Source organism: Jaculus jaculus, chromosome 1, assembly GCF_020740685.1.
Source record: "Jaculus jaculus isolate mJacJac1 chromosome 1, mJacJac1.mat.Y.cur, whole genome shotgun sequence".
Lineage (NCBI taxonomy): Eukaryota > Metazoa > Chordata > Mammalia > Rodentia > Dipodidae > Jaculus > Jaculus jaculus.
In genome coordinates, this window is record NC_059102.1 from 89,074,496 (window position 1) to 89,091,923 (window position 17,428).

Below are 17,428 nucleotides of genomic sequence, written 5' to 3' on the forward strand. Positions count from 1 at the left end.
TTGTGTTACCTCATTCATTTATCGAGTGCTAGTAATGCTATTCATTTTCACCTAAATAGTTTTCAAATGCTTTTAAATATGTAAACATAAAATTGTCTAACATTGTGACGATGTATTACTACTTTGAGCATTGAGTATCAGCACATGAGGAGACCAGAGCAATGTCTCATTTTTAAAATTTATTTATATTTTGCTTTTTGAGGTAGGGTCTCGCAGTCGTCCAGGCTGACCTGGAATTCACTCAGTAGTCTCAGGGAGGCCTTGAACTCATGGCAATCCTCCTACCTCTGCCTCCCAAGTGCTGGGATTAAAGGTGTGTACCACCACGCCAGGCTTATTCTTTGTTTTCAAAGGGCAATAGACTGGTTAGATTATACTTTAAAATATTTTTTGTTTGATGTGTGTGTGGTGGGTAGGCGTGTGCGTGTCACATCATGCATGTGGGGATGTCAGAGGACAATTTTCAGGTTGCCTTCCACTTAGTTTGAGGTGAGGTCTTTCTATTTGCAAGAGTCTCAGAAATTCCCCTTTCTCTACCTTCCTTCTCATTCTAGGCACACTTGGATTACAGAAGCCCACCCCACCTAATGGCTTTTTTGTGGAGTCTGGGCATCCACACTAGGTACTCAGTTGCACAGCAGCGCTTCATTGAAACGTGGAGCCCTCTCCTCAGCCTCTACACTTAATTCTAATGGATTGGTTTAGAAAATTGCGCTGGTGCGCGATGTCATGCATAGATTCACATAAATCCATCATCACAAATGTAAGCTACAGAGTATAAGTGTTGCTGACAGTAAATAAGCTGCCATCTGTTTGTAATTGCCAGTGACTTCAGTTGTTTTCTTAATTTGAAATGTAATTTTTGACTGGGTATGATATTCATATTGGGCTTATGAGCCAAGGTCTCTGGCCTGGCTATTTGTTTTCTTTACAGAAACCAAACTGGTCCTAGTTAGGTCTTATTATCTCTTTAAAGGTATAATATGTGTATATCTATATGTATGTATGTGTATACACACACACACACACACACACATAAACATAAATGAAAATTACTATGTATTTTTTCTTCTTTCCAAAAACAAATTATAGCATATAGTGTATAATAGTTTTTAGGATGCATTTTTGAGAAGAAACATTGTGTCTTGCAGCTCATTCCATAAGATACATAAAATTTTCCAACTTCTTCTAGTTGCTTAAAATTCCATTGTGTGGGTAAGCCTTAATTTAACAAGTCCTGATTTTTCACATCTTTTTCAAGAATAAACAGTGCTTTAGTGTTTGGTGTGGGTGTTTACTCATTTGAAAATTCTTTGAAAACCATAGCGAAGATATAGAGAGGGCTTTGATTTTTCTAGTAAACAAATGTGAAAATTTCGACAATGAAAATATCCTGGCCTTTTTTTTCCCCCTCTTATTCAAGAAAGTTCATGTAAACTGTTAACTGCAGGGAAATGCAAGCAAAGTAGATCTAGAAGCTAATTAATTTTCTTTTTCTTTTTTTTTTAAATGTGTGTGGTTCATTTACTTGTCAGTGCGTGCGTGTGTGTGCACATGGAGACCAGAGGTTGACATCAGGTATCTTCCTTAGCACTTTGCATTTTATTTACTGAGGTAGGGTCTCTCACTTAAATGCAAGTCTCACTAGTTTGGCTAGGATAGCTAGCTAGCCTGCCTGAGGGGTCTCTTGTGTGCCTTGCAGGCAGTGTGTCACACTCACTGGCCTGTAAATGGGTGCACAGCCAATGTTTTATCCCCTGAGCCATCTCTCAGCCCCTGTTTTACTTTTGCTCGTTGTTACTGTTTTGTTTTGAGAAGTTGCCCAGGCTGGTCAGGAACTCCTGAGCTCAACGGATTCCCTCATTTAAGCTTTGCAGTGGTGGGACTTTGTGACACTCAGCCTGGTTTCCAAAGTAAATTTAGAACCAATTTGGTCATTAAGTGCATTATGTAAGAGCTAAGCTTTCTGTGTTGTTGCCCATAAAGGTAATAGCTGTTTGTATGTCAGAAAGCAGGATTTTCTTCATTTGCTTTATTTCAAGTAGCAGAGCTTTGAGGTTTTAGCAATTACAAAAACTAAACTAACTACTGTTTATGTTTTTTATAAAAAACAAAATGAGAATTAAAATTTAAAAACAGCCTAATTAAAAACAGGAGATCTAGGCAGCCTTTGATGCAAATGCTATTCACGGAAGGTTTTGAGATAGAAATTGCTCTCCATCTTTGGGCTTTGGGATCTAAATGTAGGAGTAACTTTAGCTGAGGCATTGGATTTTCAGTTTTCAGTATCTTAATTTCCACTTGTCTCTGGATAATTCAGCTACAGCTTTAGCGCTTACCTTGATTTAGAAAAATAATTCTAAGACTTTTATCTTTTTCTTTCTTTTAGCCTAACATGCTTTAAGATCTGAGACAGGGGTAGGAAGAGAAATGCCAACAGTGAGAAGAAGCTTTTTGTGGACTGGGTACTTAGAGGTGGTGGCTGGCGGAGGTTGAGAGGTTCAAAGAAAAGTCAGAAGGACAAGTAGGAAGGGTTTTCTCTGGCAGCTGCATCACCTGCTGTCTTGCTGTTGCAGGACTGGTCTTGAAAATGTCCTTTCTCTCATCTGAGTCAATTTGCAAGATGCTGGTTCAGAGCTGGCTCTATTGTATAGTCTAGTTTTGAAAAAGACTTGCCATTTGCAGTGCTCTGGTTGTCTAAATGTCAGGGAGTGGCTGGGAAAGTGTCTGGCTCTGCTTGAGACACTGTGCCCTTCAAAGGAATAGTTTGATGTCCTAGAGTGTTCTCGGTTCAAAGCTGAGGCAACATGAAACAATTGTAAACTAGTTTTTATGGCTTCTGTAAACAAAGAAATGGATTTAAAGCCTCTAAAATGTTCTTTTAATCAGTAAGGAAATTTGAAAAAAAAATTACTTCCCTAGGGAAGGCAAAGGAAAGAAAGGACCACAAAGGACACACAGTGAGGAAATCATTATCACCCCTGAATGTGAGTTTTGAAATTAATCCAAACTGAAGTAAAGCAAATGACATATAGTAGCATATACTTTCTTGTCCTTTGAGGAATTGCTTGTTTAGATTCTTTTTGGTTTTGTTTTTATATTGAGTTTATCCTGAGGTAAAGAGTCCCTGAGCAAGAAGTTCCTATTTTTCATTCCTTAGGTTTTTTTTTTTTTTTTTCTGTTCTTTTAGTTTTTCTCCCTCAACTGTGTTAGCTTCTGGAAAGCTCATGCATCCATTGTTACAGTTGCTTAGTAACGGGATTATGAATAAAACCTTACCCTCCTTTGGAAGCAGGTATTCAGTTTTCGATATTGAGGTGTCATGACAGCCTGTAATTTCAGCTCCACTGCTTCTTCTATCCTCCTTTTAAAAACATGCTTGGTAGGAAGGTTTTGCTCTACTCAGATAAACCAGGCCAGCATTTGATTTGTCTGTCTTTCATGCTTACAAACAAGGAAGGGAACTGCTGTTAATGTATTTTGGAGATACAAAGTGGGTTGAAGGGTGGGAAATTAAGGCATATTTTCTGAGGTTTTGAAAGTCTACTTCTTACTGAAATTGTGCTTAGGGTATTAAACATTCCCATGGTGTGTCCAGTGTTTAAACATGACTCTGAGAATTGTTTGGCCTTAATATTTAGGGTAATTTACAGAGAAAATTCTAGTCTCTCAGGGTCTTCTGTTTTTATTGTCAGTTCTCTTCTACAGGGAACTTTATTGCTGTAATATCACGTAGGAAATGGCTAGCAGTTGAGGAAACATGCTAATCATATATTCTTGTGTTACTGAAGATTTTCATTACTATTTAGCTTCTTTTTCCTTATTTTACTTGGCAGGAGAACAAGGACGGGCGCCTTTATGAGGGTTCCTTTTAGGCTTTCAGATGACATTTAATCTGCTGCTGGGTGTCAAAGTGTTGTCCTGGGAGTTAGAGATGGTTTCAGGGTTTATACATACGCTGGTATCATCTCATCTCTCAGTTTATACTTTTATCAGACCATGACAGAGGGAGTAGAACATGTCTATGTCCCCATCTTGTCATTTACATTTTCCTTATAAGCCTCTTAGCGTGTTTCAGATGTTCTTTCCTCCCCGTTCCCATCCATTTTCTTTCTGCAAAATCCCAAGATTTCTCTTAACTCAAAGCTCATAAACAAAACAAAAACAAACAAACAAAAAATGATTCCAGCTACTATTCTCAGCTAGGACATTCTGCCCTATTTCATTTCAAAGTTTGTTGATCTGGCTGAAATCTGTCAGAAAACCTTCTGGTTTGAGTCATATTTTCATACTAAGATGTTTCTAGGTATTTAAGAAGAATGGGTATTGAGTATATGTTACTTTTATTTATTTATTTATTTATTTGAGAGCGACAGACACAGAGAGAAAGACAGATAGAGGGAGAGAGAGAGAATGGGCACGCCAGGGCTTCCAGCCTCTGCAAACGAACTCCAGATGCGTGCGCCCCCTTGTGCATCTGGCTAACGTGGGACCTGGGGAACTGAGCCTCGAGCCGGGGTCCTTAGGCTTCACAGGCAAGCGCTTAACCGCTAAGCCATCTCTCCAGCCCGTATATGTTACTTTTATAATGAAATGCTTCACAAGAAATTTGGCTATTTTCTGGCATTTAGAAGTTAAATGAGCATATAGGGTTTTCTCAAGCAAAAGTTCAGTAGCATCACATCTCTTAGATTTTTTCTTAATGTAGCATTGTTTTTTAGTCATTTAAACATGAATTTACTCTTTTTTTTTGTTAAATTTTATTCCTCCCTTCCTTCCCTTCCTTTGTCTCTTTTTCTTATTTTATAGTGAATTTAGATAATGATTTATTCACTAAGTAAATGTTTATTCTCATTTACTTATTTCTGATGACATACTTTATATATGTGGAAGGCTGACCTTTTCAGGAATCACAGGTCCTTTCTAGTCAAAAAAAGGTGTGGCCATTGGTTGGCTAAAATATGAAATGCTCCCCAAAGGCTCATGTAATTGAATACTTGATCCTCATCTGTTTGGGAAGATTGGGGAATGTTTAGGAGGAGGAGCCTTGCTAAAAGGAGTCACTGGGCTTGGGCCTCACAATTTTACAGTCCAGAGAGCTGTTAACTCTCCACTTTCTGACTCAGGTGAGATGTGTGACTCCAGCTCCCCACTCTTGCCTCCTGTTCCTTCCCTTTCATGATAGACCTCTGGAACTATAAGCTGAATTAAACCCTTTACCCTTTTCTGGTTAGGTGTTTGTTCATAGCAAAGAGGAAGTAACTGATACAGCTATGCTTGTACCATTTGTTTCCACAATTCAAGGGATACCCCTGCTTTGGGATGTTCATGTTTTTCTCCTTATTTCAAGCCTTTGTAAAAGATTTTTAAATTTTTATTTATTCATTTATTAGGGACAGAGAGAGAGAGAAAGAAAGAATATGAATGGGTACACCAGAGCCTCTAGCCACTGCAAACCAACTCCAGATGCTTTTGCATCTGACTTACGTGGGAACTGGAGAATCAAACCTGGGTCCTTAGGCTTTGCAGGCATGTGCCTTCACCGCTAAAGCCATCTCTCCAGCCCTCATGCCCTTTTTGTTCTATTCCTAATCAAATGTGGGTACTTCCATATCATATTTGATATGTTTTGAAAGAAAAGAAAACACATTACGTGTAGCCTTTTCCAAAGGAGACTAAGCAGTGTTTAGTGTGCTAATCAAGTAAACCCTAAACAATAGGAACCTAATACATGTTATTCATATGCACAATAATGATCATGTCATACCTGCTTAGTGCAAAGCAATTTGCATGAATGGTTTTGATTAGCATAGTTTATACAACTTGGCCATTTTTTCCTGTTTGTTCTGATGTTTTTTGGCACTATCAACATCATTATTGACCCACACTCTCTTTAGTGATAAGATCTGAGTCTTAGCTCTTAAGCCCAGGGAAAATTTAGTTTTGTTTTTTTTTTTTTTTAAAACAATGTCTCTTGTTAGTAAAATGTAGCTGAGTCCTGAAAGCCTTTTTTCACTTTCCATTAAAAATAGTTTTTCAGTAAATTTGGACTTCTTTTTGTTTGTAGGAGGTACCTTCCCAGCAGGTACCTCCCTGCTGAATTTTGTTGATTTCTGTTGAAGGACCATGGCTTCAGATTCCTGAGCACTGGGCTACCAGTTATAGGGATACACTTCAACTAGTTTGGGCAGAAGAGAGTGCTGAAGAGGGAAGTCATGTGACTGAAGAGTAGGAATATATAGTGACATTACAGTAAACAATACACAACTTTGTGTTTCATTCTTGTTTCTTATAGACACTAGGCTGCTGTTTCCTATTTCAAGGGTACCATCTGCTCCTGGTTACCATCTCTTATGGTAAGAGATGGTGGGAGAGACAGCCTGATTAAGCTCAGAACTTCTCATTCTCAGTTATAGATTTCCCAACTTAGGACACAAGTGGGATCATTCAGCTGTACCAGGAGCTTCCTAGCTAGGGCTGCTGTAACAATTGACCATTAACTTTGATAGTTTATTATTATTATTATTGATGTCTTCCATAATTATAGACAATAAATAATGATAACCCCCCCGCACTTTCACAACTCTCCATCATATTCCCTTCCCCTCTCAATCAGTCTTTCTTTTATTTGTGATACTATCATCTTTTCCTCCTGTTATACTGGTCTTGTGTAGGTAGTGCTAGGCGTTGTAAAGTCATGGATATCCAGGCCATTTTGTGTCTGGAAGAGTGCGTTTTAAGGAGTCCTCCCCTTCCTTCATATCTTATATTCTTTCTGCCACCTCTTCTGCAATGGACTCTGATCCTTGGAGGGTGTGATAGAGATGTTTCAGTGCTGAGTGCTCCTGTGTCACATCTTCTCAGCACTATGGTGCCTTTTGAGTCATTCCAGAGGTCATTGCCATCTGAAAAGAGAAGCTTCTCTAATCAAAGTGAGAATAGCATTACTATGATGGGTATTAACATTAAAAAAAGTGCTCACTGGGCAGTTTGGTTGAGCACAGTATATGTATTTAGCCAGACACCAGCAGACATTATATCCCTACTCATGACTTCCCCTATCATAGGTTTTCAGTATTAGTCATGTATTCCCTCCCATAGAGCAGCCCCCTAGTCCAATTAGAGAGTGGTTGGCTTTCTCCATAACAGACATGCCACTATTGCACCCATTCAGTCATTTGACCTGGCTGGCCCAACTTAAGGCTTGCAGTGTCCATTGTTGTTTATCTCTTTCTTCCATGGAGCTGCATGTAGTATACCCTTTTCCAGCTTTCTGTCAGCTGGTCTATAAGGAGGAGGTTTTCAGCTCAGCTCCAGGAAGATTTCTCAGCAACCATGTAGCCCAAGCATCTGGAGTCTTCAGCAATAGGGTCTTACCATCTATTTCTGGTGGGAAACCAACAGCTTTGTTAATGGCCTGTAATGTTTTGGGGCATTAGGGACCTCCCTGGCCAACAGCTCAGAGGAAGGTATCCATCCTTGGCACTGAAAGTTTTCTGGTAACAATCTATGGCTTCTGGGTATGCCAATGTCCAAAAAAGTAGGTTTCCATATGACTTATTCATACCCATTTAGATTTTGATTAACCCTCCCTCACCCTTCTTTTACTCAATCTCTTCCTCTGACCACTTAAGTCCTCTTCTTTCCTCCCTCTCTTAAAACCAATTTCTAGCTTACTGGCCTTTGCTACTGCGTTTTATTCCAACTCACATACAAGTCCACACATTTGTAGCTAGGATCCACATTTGAAAGAGAACATGCTACACTTCACTTTCTGGTCTGGGTTTCATCTCCAAGCATAATCATTTCCAGGTCCACTCATTTCCCTGCAAATTTCATAACATCCTTTTGGATAAAACTTCATTGTACAAATGCATCACATCTTCATTTTCCACTCATAATTAGGGGGCATCTATGCTGGTTCCATTTCCTAGCTACTGTGAATATGGCGGCAGTAGACATGGATGTGCACGTATCTCTAAGGTAGTATGATGAGTCCTTCGGATACAGGACTAGAAGTGGTATGGCTGGGTCATATGGTAGATCTAGATCTATTTTTAGCTATCTCAGGAACCTCCACACTGATTTCCACAATGGCTGTACTAGATTGCATTGCCACCAACAGTGAAGATGGGTTCCTCTTTTTCTGCTTTCTCGCTATCATTTATTGTTATTTGATGTTTTTGATAACAGCTATTCTGTCAGGAGTAAGATGGAATCTCAAAGTAGTTTTAATTTGCATTTCCCTGAATTCTAAGAATGTAGAACTTTTTTTTTTTTTTTTAGATAGTTATATGCCATCTGTATTTCTTCTTTTGAAAACTCTCTATTTAGCTCCATAGCTCATTTTTTAATTAGGTTGTTTAATTTCTTATTATTTCATTTTTTGATTTCTTTTGATATCATGGATACTAATCCTCTGTCTTATGCATAGCTGGTAAAAATTTTCTCCTATTCTGCAAGTTCCCTTTTTTCTCTATTCATAGTGTCCTTTGCTTTGCAAAAGCTTTATAATTTTATGAGGTCCTAGTAGTTAATTTGTGGTTTTATTTCCCATTTAGTATTATGTAGACTTTAGGTTTGTCATCAATAGCATTCATTATGTTGAGATATGGTCTTCTATTCCCAGTTTCTGTAGGACTCATGTAGGGATGTCAGATGTCTTTTCTGCATCTATTAAGATGATCTTGTGATTTTTGTCCTTCAGTCTGTTTATATGGTGTGTAGCATTTATTGATTTGCATGTGTTGAACCATCCTTGCATCTCTGGGATAAAGTCTACTTGGTTGGGGTGAATGATCTCTTTTAGTATATTCTCATATTTGCAAATGTGTCATTGAGAATTTTTGCATGTATTTTCATGAGGGAGATTAGTCTGTAGTTTTCTTTTTTTGTTCTATCTTTGTCTAGTTTAGGTATCAGGGTGATGCTGACTTCGTAGATGCTTCTCTGTTTATTTTTTTCTAGGATGACCTGTCAATCGATGAGAGTAGGGTGTTGAAGTCATCCAGTACAACCGTGTTTGCTGTTATCTGTGATCTTAGTTTTTAATAGTGTTGTTTGATGAAACTGGGAGCCCTCATGTTAGTTGTATATATGTTTAGGACTGTAATGTCCTCCTGTTGGAGTGTTCCTGTAATCAGTAGAAAGTGACCTTCTTCATCTTTCCTCAATAATGTTGGTTTGAAGTCTACCCTGTCAGATACTAGAATGGTGACACCTGTTTGTTTTCTAGGCCCATTTGCTTGAAATACTTTTTTTTACAACTTTTCACCTTAAGATAGTATCTGTCAAGGTGGGTTATTAGAAATTCTGCTTTTATCCCAGTCTGCAAGCCAGTATCTTTTGGTTGGGGCATTCAGTCTGTTGATAGTAAGAGCTATTATTGAGCCTGGCATGGTGGTGCACGCCTTTAATCCCAGCACTCGGGAGGCAGAAGTAGGAGGATTGAAGAGTTCGAAGACACCCTGAGAGTACAGAGTGAATTCCAGGTCAGCCTGGGCTAGAGTGAGACCCTACCTTGAAAAACCAAAAAAAAAAAAAAAAAAAAAAAAAAAAAAAAAAAATATATATATATATATATATATATATATATATATATACACACATATATATATATACACATATACACACACATACACACACACACACATATACATACATATATATTGTTGAAAGGCATGTATTTATTCTTGCCATTTTTCTGGTTTTCTATTTGGCTTACCCTGTTTTTCATTTTTTAATTTTTTTTGTTTACTTTTTATTTATTTGAGAGTGACAGAGAGAGAAAGAGGGAGAGAGAGAGAGAGCGAAAGAGGGAGAGAGAGAGAGAATGGGCATGCCAGGGCCTCCAGTCACTGCAAATGAACTACAGATGCGTACGTCCCCTTGCACATCTGGCTAATGTGTGTGCTGGGGAATTGAGCCTTGATCTTGGATCCTTAGGCTTCACAGGCAAGTGCTTAACCACTAAGCTATCCCTCCAGCCTTGGTTTTCATTTCTAATATTTCTGATTGGTATTTTTTCATTATTCATATTTCCTTACTCATGTCTTATATTGATATCCTTATTTCATTAAGTTGGTTTCCTGTGTTCTCCTCAGGAATTTGTTTTCTTCTTTGATTTTTTTTTTGAGTATAGATATAAACATTTTTTTTGATATCTTTGTCAGGCATTTTATCTTAAACAGTCTCACTGGGGGTTGATTTCTGGTGGTACTGTATTGTCTTGATTTTTTGTGTTAATTGTATTATTATGTAGTTTTTTTTTTTTTTGAGGTAGAGTTTCGTTCTAGTCCAGGTTGACCTCGAATTCACTATGATGCCTCAGGGTGGCCTCAAACTCACGGCAGTCCCCCTACCTTTGCCTCCCAAGTGTTGGGATTAAAGGCATACACCACCATACTGGCTTAATGTAGAAATGTTTGCATCTTGAGTTAATTTGATGGTTGGGTTTTGTAATTATCTACAGTGTCTTAGCTGTGTAAATACGATTTTATATATCTTCTGTGTAGGAGTTTAATCTGCCAAGTGTAGCTCTTATACTCCCAGAAAATAGCAGGAGTGACCCTTGGTGTTGAGTTGCCTGCTATTCAAGTATTCTATTATACTGGGTGGAGCAATTTACTAGCAAAATCTAAAATTCATTGTGAGCAATATACACATTAGTCCAAACCAGCACATAGTATTTATGAAGTAGTGGGGATTAAAATAAACAGATAATCTAATAATGCCAAAGTCCCTAAGGGTGTATGTTGCCCCACACCCTTAATCCTGTCAATTGGTGGTTAAGATTTCTGGTCTGAAATTGGTTCCAGGTCAGTCTGGGTTCTAGTCAGACCGTACCCCCAATGACAGAAGGAAAAGATAAAGGCACAGTGAATCTGGAAACATCAAAGGCAATAATAGTCAAACACAAAATACAGCCTATTTGAGAGTGGTAAAGCCAATCAAGAATATGTAACACATTCCTGACCTTACCTGGAAGGAGATTTGCCCTTCATTGCACACCTGCATTCCTGCCTTTGTATAAGTAGGCCTTGTTACCTTTGGGGATGGCTTGCAGTCTTACCAATGCTGAGTGCCCACCTTCATCCCTCTCTGTTTTCTATGGTTCCAGTATTCTGATCAGCTGTTCTGGATACTCTGTGGCCAGGGGTGAATGATTTTTCCGGGGGATCATGGCCCTAATAGTTGGGGGATGGGAAGCTGTGCTGGATGTATGGAGTGTACCAGAGCTGTTCACTTTTCCCATTTGTGTTCTCCTTCAGTAGCTGCTCAGGGAGTCCTTGATGTCTTCCCCTTCAGGTTTCTTGACTTTGGAAGGAGGCTGATGTGAATGGAAAATCCCTTCACCTGATTTCTGCTCCTGCAGCTCTTAGTAGGACAGGCTGGTGGGCTGACTTGGCAGGATTGTGGCTGGTTTCCTCCTTTCTGGAAGATCTTAGCCTCTCCCGCTTCTGTGCTATGTTTGATAATAACTTATGCACTTTTACTTTCCTGTTGAAAAGTGTATTTTGCTATCTTTCTGCTTTTTTCCCTCCCTATACTGCTTTGGCATGGCTATACTATGCCACTATTGTACCCAGAAGTCCCCCAAGAGTCTTAATTCTAGGAAAGGGGAACTCCTTTCTAGGGAGGAACTCAAGTTGTTTATGGAAAAACAGATCTAGCAACTTTGATAATTTAGGACAACAGCATTGTAGCCTTTTGTTGTTGTTTATGTTTTTTTAGTTAAGTTTGTTTTTGAGGCAGGGTCTTCCTCTGTCTCAGGCTGCCCCGGAATTCACTGTGTAGCCCAGGCTAGCCTCAAACTTATGGTGATCCTCTTACTTCAGCCTCCAAGCCCGGCTCAGAATAGTGTTCTTTAATAAATTTAGAAACCAAAAGATCTTAACTAAGGGATCAACAGGGTTTTTGTTTTTTCTACTGGAGGCTGTGGGAGAATCTGTTCTAAGCCTGCCTTCTATACCCTGGGACATTCCGTGGCTTGTGGCTGCATAGCTGTAGTCTCTGACTCTTTACTTTCATGAGCACTTTTACTGTGTGTCTTTATGTCTCAAATATTCTTGTCATTTCTCTGTTAAGGATGCCAGTAATTAGGCTTAAGACCCACTGAGAATAAGTTGTGACCATTAATTGTATTTGTAAAGAACTGTTTTTATAATTAAAATATTTTATTTTATTTATTTGAGAGAGATAACATAGAAATGGAGGGAGGGAGGGAAGGAGAGAAAGAGAGAGAGAGAGACAGAGAGAGACAGAGACAGAGACGGAGACAGAGACAGACAGACACTGGGTGTGCCAGGACCTCTTGCCTCTGTAAATAAACTGCAGATGCATGCACCACATTGTGTGTCTGCCTTTATGTGGACACATGGGAATCAAACCCAGGCTGCCAGGTTTTGGCAAGCAAATGCCTTTAACTGGTGAGCCATCTCTTCAGCGTTAAAGATGCTATTTCTAAATAAAGTAGTGTACACAGGTATAGGGGTCTGGAACTCAGCTGTATGTTTCTGGAGGATACAGTTTAATCCTCAGTTAACAATATCTTCATTATGTGAGCATATTTATGCTGGGATCCCTTGTACAGTTAACATATTGGTGGAGAAGGAGTGTGTGGTGGTTTGATTCAGGTGTCCTCCAAAAACTTAGGTGTTCTGAATGCTAGCTGATGGCAATTAGAAATTAAAGCCTCCTAGAGGCAGTGTGTTGTTGGGGGTGGGCTTATGGGTATTATAGCTAGTTTCCCCATGCCATTGTTTGGTACACTGTCCTATTCCTATTGTCCACCTTATGGTGGCCAGGGGGTGATGTCCACCCTCTGCTCATGCCATCATTTTCCTTGCCATTGTGGAGCTTCTTCTTGAGCCTATAAGCCCAAATGAACTTTTCCCCACAAGCTGCTCTTGGTTGGGTGATTTCTACCAGCAATGTGAACCTGACTGCAACAGAGTGTTAATTGCTAAAGCAAATGAGATGTAGATATAATTCCATCAAGTTTTCTTCACTGGGATTGACTTGTAGAAGAATCATGACCTTGGAAATAGGTGTATCTTATTCAGTTCAGCACTAATTTTTAAGTAAAATTGTGCTTAAGAATAAGGGACTGAATCTAGATGGAGGAGAGATTGAGTGTATCTCAAGGGAGTTGGTGAAAAGATAACATAATTCTTTTACATGAATGGCAGAATATCTCCCCCTTTTTTCTTTCTTTGGATTTTTAAAAGTTAATGCTTGTTTTTAAGGAAAACAGTTGTTTATTTGCAAACACAGGGAGAGAGAAAGAGAAAATTATGAATGAATGGGCATATGCGCCTGGGCCTCCCACTGCTACAAAAGAACCCCACCTACATGCACCAGTTTTTTAAAAATTTTTAAAATTCTTTTGTTTATTTTTATTTATTTATTTGAGAGTTACAGACAGAGAGAGAAAGAGGCAGATAGAGAAAGACAGAGAATGGGCATGCCAGGGCTTCCAGCCACTGCAAATGAACTCCAGATGCGTGCGCCCCCTTGTGTATCTGGCTAACGTGGGTCCTGGGGAATCGAGCCTCAAACCGGGGTCGTCAGGTTTCACAGGCAAGTGCTTAACCACTAAGCCATCTCTCCAGCCCACCACTTTGTTTTTAATATATATTATTTTATTTATTTTTATTATTGCAACTTCCATAAGTATAGACAGAAAACCATGATAATTCCCTTCTCCTCTACTTCCTCTCCACAACTCCACTCTCCCTAATATCTCTTCCCCTCTCAGTCCATCTCTCTTTTATTTTGATGTCATCATATTTTCCTCCTATACTGGTAGTGCTAGGCACTGTGAGTTCATCCATATCCAGGCTGTTTTGTGTCTGGAAGAGTATATGTACCACTTTGTGCATCTGGCTTAATGTGGACTAGAGAATTTAATGTGGACCAACCCAGGCTGGCAGACGTTACAAGCAAGCTCTATAAACACTGAGCAATCTCTCCAGCCCATAAAAGCTCCTTTGAACATAAATAATAATAGGAAAACAACAACAGCAACAACAACAACAACAAAAAAATCACTTCCATGGTTGCTAGGGGAAGGGAGGTTAATAAAGAAAATTAGATGTTGAACTAGGTGGCACAGACCAGTAATTTCCAGCACTTAAGAGGCTGAGGCTGGAAGGTTATGAGTTTAAAACCAGAATGGTGGGCTAGGGAGGTTACTCAACGGTTAAAGACACTTGCTTGCAAAGCTTGCCTGCCTGGGTTTGATTCCCCAGTATCCACGTCAAATCAGATACTCAAACGGGCACAAACATCTTGAGTTTGTTTGTAGTGGCAAGAGGACCTGGAACATTCATTCATTTTACCTCCTTCCTTGAAAATCAATAAAAAAATTAATAAAACATCAGAATGAACTATGTTGTGAGTCACTATCGCAAAACCAACAAAACAAAATGACCCCCAGAAGACAAAACAACAGCAAAGGAAGAGAAACTAGCTTTAATTGACAAACACTGGCAAAGGGAAACTGGCAATAACACCCATAAGCCCACCTCCAATTATACACTGCCTCCAGGAGACGTTATAAATATCCATCAACTGGAAATCTAGCATTCAGAACACCTAAGTTTATGGGGGACACCTGAATCAAACCACCACATTCATCCCCTGACCCCATAAACTGATATCCATACATGATGTAAAATGCAGTGCATTCATCCAACATTAAAAGTCCCTATAGATTTTGGGCTGGAGTGATGGCTTAGCAGTTAAGGCACTTGCCTGCACAGCCAAAGGATCCCAGTTCAATTCTCCAGGACCCACATAACCCAGATGCATGCATCTGGAGTTCATTTGCAGTGGATAGAGGCCCTGGCATGCCCATTCTCTCCCTCTCTGTCTGCCTCTTTCTCACTCAAAAATAATAAATAAATAAATAAATAAATAAAAAGTCCCTATAGTTTTTATTAATTCCAATGATGTTCATATACCCCATAGTCCAAGGTCTTTTAACTGAGCCATAATACCAAAAAAAAAAAAAAAAAAAAAACCACCCCAAAACCCATAATGGCACAGAATAAACATTCACACTGCAAAAGATGGCACTGGGTATAGCAAAGAAATACTCAAGCAATACATGGTTTACACAGGGCAAACATTAAATTCTATAGCTCCAAGTCCAATAACTAGCCAGTGACAAGTCTCTTAAGTCCAATAATCCTAACCAGCAACAAGTTTCTGGAGTTGCAGTTTCACCCTCCAGCTAGGCTACTCACAGTCCTAGAACACTTCATCTGGGGCCAGCAGCTCTCCTTGGCAGCCATCTCGTGGTCTTGGCATCTCTGCTGGGTCTCCACTGCAACTCACAGTTCATCTTCATGGCCCCATGGGGTCTCCATTGAGGCATCCAGCAAATCTGCTTCATTCTGCCCCATGACTGTTTCCAAAACACAAGACCAAGTTGCAAATTCAGTAATCCTCTCTTTCCTGCATTTCTTAATACTCCACCATACCAGGTATGGTGTCAATTTGTTAATCTGGGGGAGGGAGTGGGTGGGGATAAAGCAGACTTTGAAGAACAGGATATTCCCTGAGCACTCAGTCCCCTTCAAAAGAGTCCACATACTTCCTGTTGCCCCATTACAGGTCAGCTGGCCCAGTCTCAAAGGTTGTAATATCTCAATTGCAGCTGAACAGGCAGCGGTTCACCCAAAGATTTCATTTTGTTTCTGTGCCATATCCCTCTGTTCACACCAGTCCGTTTCTACGCAAAGCAACCCTGCACAACTTCTCAGGACCTGGTTATAACAGCAAGCCTCACACACAAACTGTAGCCCAGCCCAAGCAAAGCTCTTTTCTACCATCAGAAGCCAAACCTCACAGTCCATAGTTCTTACTGCATTCAGAAGGTCTTTCAATTCTGACCAGAATAGTCCATCAAGTTGTACTTACAGCACTGCAAAGCATCTCTTAGCCTAAGGTTTCAAATCCTTCCACATTTCTCTTGACAATTAGCTTCAAAAGGCCAAAACCACACAGTCAGGTGTCTAGCAGCAATCCCACTTCTGGTACCACTTTACTGTTGCAGTCAGGTTCACATTGCTGGTAGAAATCACCCAACCAAGAGCAGATTGTGGGAAAAAGAGGTTGTTTTGGCATATAGGCTCAAGGAGAAGCTCCACTATGGCAGGGGGAAATGATGTCATGAGCAGAGGGTGGACATCACCCCCTGGCCAATATAAGGTAGGCAACAGGAACAGGAGAATGTGTCAAACACTGTCACAGGGAAACTGGCTATAAGATCCTTAAGCCCATCCCAATAATACATTTCCTCATTTCCTCCAGGTGTCAATTGCCATCAGCTGGGGATTAGCATTCAGAATACTTGAGTTTATGGTGGGGGGAACACTCCTGAGTCAAACCACCACAGTGATGTATCTATTAATTGAGGCATGTATTTATGATTTCCTGTGTCTCAGTGCTGTGATGTGACAGAAAGTAAAAGAGATGTAATTTTTGCACTTGTAGGCTTTTGGCTTACAGGGAAGGATTGTCATATCACATAGTGTCACAGATTAGCCCATCCATGGTTGTTATATAACTCATGTGTTGAGACAGGGTATACTATGCAGGGAGTAATATGTAATATGCCTGTAATATGAGGGCTTGTTTGGATCATGATTTCATGAAAGGCTTTCCTTAGGAAATAACATCTAAAACAAGACTAAGGAATGAGTAGAAGTTATCTAGGCAAAATGGAGGGGGTAGAACTTTCTAGTTACGGGAAATAGTGTTTGCTAAATGTAGCACTTCTCTTTGCTGGGATAAAATACCTGACAAGAAACAGCATATTGGAGGAAAAGGTTTACTTAAGCATTATAATTTTAGGGCAAGTTTCATCAGAGTGAAGAGAGCATGGGAGGCAGGCTACCAGCTCACATCTTTGCACATCAGTACAAGGCAGGAGCAGCAAGAGTAAGCTAGCTAGTGAACACCCAGTGGGGCCAGACTGACCTCAGGGTCTGTTCCCAGTGGCACACCTCTTCCTGTAAGGCTGTATTTCCTAAAGGCTCCATCATCTAGGGATTGAATATAAGGCTTACTTACAAACATGTGAGGTTAGGACATTTGCCATTGAAATCACCAAGTTCCTGTCTTGGAGTAAAGATGGCTACAAGGAAGGCTGAAAGAATGCTCAGAGCAAAGGGAGAGCAGTTTACAATGAGGCTGGGAAGGTAGTCAGGGCCTACCTAGACTGTGCAGTTTACCACTGGTGATCTGGAGTATTTGGATCTTTAGCATAGGTACAGAAAGACTCTACTAAGTAGGCATCAGTGGTTCTAAAATGACCCTGCTGGCTTTAGCATAACAATAAAATTGGAAGTGTTGGCTTTAGAACTGGTGGGTAGAGTGGGTACCAACAGGATTAGGTTAGGTACTTATGGCTGTTGTT

General features: G+C 39.9%; 1 protein-coding gene across 2 annotated transcripts in view; it reads left to right on the forward strand.

Moving 5' to 3' along the window:
• Nucleotides 1-17,428, forward strand: part of Focad (focadhesin) — a 364,375-nt gene that overhangs the window by 42,461 nt on the left and 304,486 nt on the right. The gene's annotated exons all lie outside the window — the stretch shown is intronic.